At 39.4% G+C, this 4,596-nt stretch overlaps 1 long non-coding RNA gene across 1 annotated transcript in view; it reads right to left on the reverse strand.

Moving 5' to 3' along the window:
* The window catches only part of LOC116706737 (uncharacterized), a 13,270-nt gene that overhangs the window by 7,422 nt on the left and 1,252 nt on the right, over positions 1-4,596 (reverse strand). Inside the window, exon 2 of the long non-coding RNA XR_004336307.1 lies at positions 2,040-2,043. This is a non-coding gene — a long non-coding RNA (uncharacterized LOC116706737). The remainder of the gene's footprint in view (positions 1-2,039; positions 2,044-4,596) is intronic.

Raw genomic sequence — 4,596 nt, forward strand, 5'->3', positions numbered from 1 at the left:
AGTATTTGTTTTGCTGTTGTATAGTATTAGTTTTGCTGTTGTATAGTATTGGTTTTGTTTTGCTGTGTAGTATTTGTTTTGCTGTTGTATAGTATTGGTTTTGTTTTGCTGTATAGTATTTGTTTTGCTGTTGTATAGTATATGTTTTGCTGTTCTTAATTTATGAATTCCCTGTGCGGCGTCCTTGAGTGCCAAGAAAGGCGTCTTTAAATAAAATTTATTATTATTATTATTATTATTATTATTATTATACAGCGGGTTGTCTGGGGAACCAGTATGAATCCACGTCCAGCTGAGTAGGAATTGCCATGCTTTGTGGTTGGGTCTGTTTGCTATATTATTTAATAACATTCTATTTAATTTCATGTCACTTGTTCACTTACTTAAAAATATTTTATGAAATTCAGTACTTTTTGCACAATGTTGTTTGCCTGTTTCCTTGTCTGTTGGTTTGTTGTTGTTCTTTACTGTAGAAATATGCTGCTGTAACAAGGGAATTTCCCCATTGTGGGATGAATAAGAGTATTATCTTATCTCTTATCACAACAAATTGGAGTTTGGTTTATGTAAACAACAATGAAATTACTACTTTTGCCTGACTTGATGACTGCAAAGACAGTAAAATATTCCACTTAGCTATTGAAACTGCTGAAGTTCAATTCAAAACTGTTCTGTCATCTTTATTTCATTCTTTATAAACATGTGGGCCTACTTATGACGGGTGATGCATGGAATGGGGGACTAAAGTGCAGAGAGGAGGCTGGCAAAAGTTGAGCTTGAGGGGTTTATTTAAATAAAAAGCAAAGTACAAACAAAGGAAGTCCTGAGAGGAGCAGGCAACAACTAAATCCAGAGTGCAAAAAACAACAACAACAGGGAATCCACAAACAAAAGCAGAACAAATCAGAACTAGCGACCAAAAAGAAATCCAGGAAGCAAGGAACCAGACACAAACTGACACTACAGTGATCAGACACAAGACAAGAGAAGCACAAAGACAAAATACAGAGGGTAACGAGGTAACAAGAGGCAGGTGACCAGAGGCCTGGGAAACAGGTGGAAAACATCAGGTAATCAAGGAGCGGGAAAAACACAGGAAGTACCATTAAAGACAAGACGAGACACAGACTTCAAAATAAAACAGGAAACAGAACATATACAAGACAAGACCAAAAATAACACCATACAATAAACACAGGAAAACAGACTACCACAATACAAGACAAAACACCAAACCATAACAACTTACATGCTTTTGTACTTGATTTTTCTACTCTTCAACAGGAATTGAGAGCAAAACCTGTTGTTTTTGGCACCACTCACCTACTGCTCTGCCAATACTGTGTCAAAGTAAGTAAAGGGCACAAGACAATAGGTAAGTGGTGCCAGACAGTAGGAAAGTGACACAAGACTGCTTACACCAGTAAAAAGAAGAAAGAAAATGCTTTGCTCCTACTACTGCTGCTGTAGACACTCTTCTTTCCAAGCCCATTAAATTGTGCTTCTGTGTGTTACAGATGACATTTCGTGCTTCACAGCCAGTTGTGCTTGTTAAAAGCTACTGTTCCTGTGTGGCTGGGTGTGGGATATGTAATCATTTGGTTGCATTACTTTATCAGACTGCCCGTTACTCTGAATATGTCATGTCTGTCGTCCCTCCTGTACTTTAATGCACTGAAACTGAGCAGAAGTGGCGTAAACCACGAACAATGGTTAGTATCATTTCAACACTAAACAGTTGCATCACATGCATACTAGCATCTCTCCTAATGACATCTCATAAATACATAGGGAGTGAAGCCAGGACCTGTGGATGCCATGAGTTGTAGTGAAGCCCAAACAAAATGCTACTTTGGCAAGAGGAATTAGGTATACACAGTCCAATTAACTAGGCAGACTATAATGTGTTGCAAAATAAATGTTAGTGATTGCTGTTCCTAGTTAGTCTGTGTACTTTTCCTGATATTGTTATTCCAGATCTACACTTTACAAGGGCTACAGCGGTGAGCTACCACACCCGTCAACTCTCAACCCACTACCTGCCTATGCTGGCATGGGACAAGACTCCCTTCCCCGTATCTGCAGAATGAACATCACATCTGACAAACCACTCGTGGACACCTCCACCTGACAGTGTTGTCATCCATGAGGTTGCACCACCCTTCCCAAAAGTGCCACTGGACGATTACCATATACAACCAACTGTTCATACAAGATCATGAAAGATCAAAAAAAAGCTGCACCTCAGTTCCCTGTCTGTGACTTTGTTACAGTCACACCTGATTGAGGAAGCAACCAGATGCCAAAGTACCACACCCGAGTGGCATAAACTGAGAAAGAAGAGAGTGACTGCTTCACATTTCCGTGAGGTAAGCCCTGTTAGAGGTGCAAGCACAGCAGAAACCTGGCAGAAAGAATTATCAGTGGGACAAGACAAACACCACTAATGAAAAGGGGGCTGGGAATAGAAGCAGGGGCATTGAAGGACAAGGCAGTTCTAAAAAATCTTAATCTCGCAAAGTGAGGGCTAGTTGTGCATCCTGACACACCTTGGCTGGGTGTGCCATCCTTTGGTCTAGTTGAAATTAAATGCCCAAATGTAGCCAGCTACATAGACTGCAAGTTCCCGAAATTTGACCATGGCCTACACAAATTGAAGGAAAGCCATTGTTACTATTGGCAGGTCCAGAGACATTTACTTATTTTGTCATCTGTGCCCACAATAACATTTTTGTGCAGCACATTTGTTGAGATAGCAGTGCATTAAGCTCCCTAAAAGAGAGATTTGTTTTTCTTTAAAATATACATGTCAAAATACCTTTCTATGCAAAGTTACTGAAAAGACACATTAATCCTGCATTATTGTAGTCTTTGAAATTTATTTTGTCAACTCTCATTTACAACATTCATTGTAATATTAATTGTCACATATAGAAATTGTAATACATCCAATAATAACATAAAATGTACATGAATTTCATAACATATTTCAAAGTTGTGTGATAAAATGTGGACAAATCTGAGAGTGCAATAATAACCCGTCTTTGATCAAAAAAGGTCTTTGGTTTGTTATGTTGATAGCTCCTACAGCAAGTTAGTGGACCTAGAGTTGAGTTTCAAAACCTCAATGGTTTATACCCACTTGTGCATGAAAAAGATTGATATCAGTGTGTGTAAAAGTGAATATATAAAGAATGTCTAGTAATATGTTTTCTAACTTATGTTGTTATGTCATCAGTTCATATATTGCAATGCCACATAGTATTTGGTAAGGACAAATTCACCAAATGAGTTATGTGCAGTTTGTTTTAATATTGTTACCTTATAAAACTACGCCAGCCCATTATTTGAAAGTGTTGTTACTCTGACACAAATACACAAATTTCATAACATAATTCACCAAAGCCTATTTGTACCCATGAGTGTTAATTTTAGGGTTGTGTTGCCAACATTACCCATTGGTTGCCCACGCTGTAACCAAGGGGCCCATTTTGATAATGGACCAAAAGACAGGTCGATGCTGCCCGTCAATGAAAGAAGGATTACTGTACTGAATAACTTATGTTCCTTAACCCTGCAAATGAGCCCCTCAATGTGGACTCTCAGTCTGGCAATATCCTCTAGCATCCTGACCTCTGGCTCAGACAGTTGTGCTCTCTTACACAGAAAGGTAGGTATGTGGACCTTGCAGGGCACACAGTATTCTACAAGGAAACCCTAGTCAACCATTATAGGCATAGATGGGTTTAAGAGAGTCACAATGCCAGACTGCTTCAGAATCTCTTTAGCGCTTATGGTGCCTTCATAGAGAGATTTCACAAACGTTACTGCGGTGTGAGGGGCCATCCCAATTAATCCTTTAAAGGTACAGTGTGATTTATAGGTCGAGAACACCTCACTCTGGAGGAGAAGAAAACTTGGCAACATATTTTGGTACAGTCCAAAATAATTTGTGTGTCAGATTAACCCTGAAAGACCTCTGCCATGGAGATTTGAGATTGAGATTTGTCTCCTCATCCAGCCAAATACCCAGAGCCCCTAGTGCAATATACAGGAAGTTACCCCAGGTATTTATGATGCGGCTTACAGTTGACTGGTAGATTTTGAATCTGTGGGCCAGATCCTTCAGCATCAGACCCAATGACAAGTATTCATGAGGAGAAAAAAATCATCAATGGGTTGAAGAACCTGAAAAGAATAAGAATTCCATTATTACCTCATTACACAAATAGATTGTGACTCGCTCAACTTATTTAGATGTAATGATTTGATAGATGATGCAATATATCTTGCTTTGTAAGAACTGTAAAATATATTCACCGTTGCATTGCCAGTGTGAGGGACCTCATCAGTCTTCACTACTTTGTGCTCTTGTCACCCGTATGATCTTGCGGCTGGCGTGGTTTATCTGCTTCCAAAAGGACATCAGGTGGGTGTGACATGCAAACCTGTGGGACATACGTGTGATGTGTTATGTCTATATGTTAAGTGTCCGTACAAAATATTACATTGCAAGCATCCTTATTGAGAGTAATACAACATGGGGCGGCTGTGGCTCAGTGGTAGAGCGGTTGCCTGCCAATCGGAAGGTTGGTG

Source organism: Etheostoma spectabile, chromosome 18, assembly GCF_008692095.1.
Source record: "Etheostoma spectabile isolate EspeVRDwgs_2016 chromosome 18, UIUC_Espe_1.0, whole genome shotgun sequence".
Classification (NCBI taxonomy): domain Eukaryota; kingdom Metazoa; phylum Chordata; class Actinopteri; order Perciformes; family Percidae; genus Etheostoma; species Etheostoma spectabile.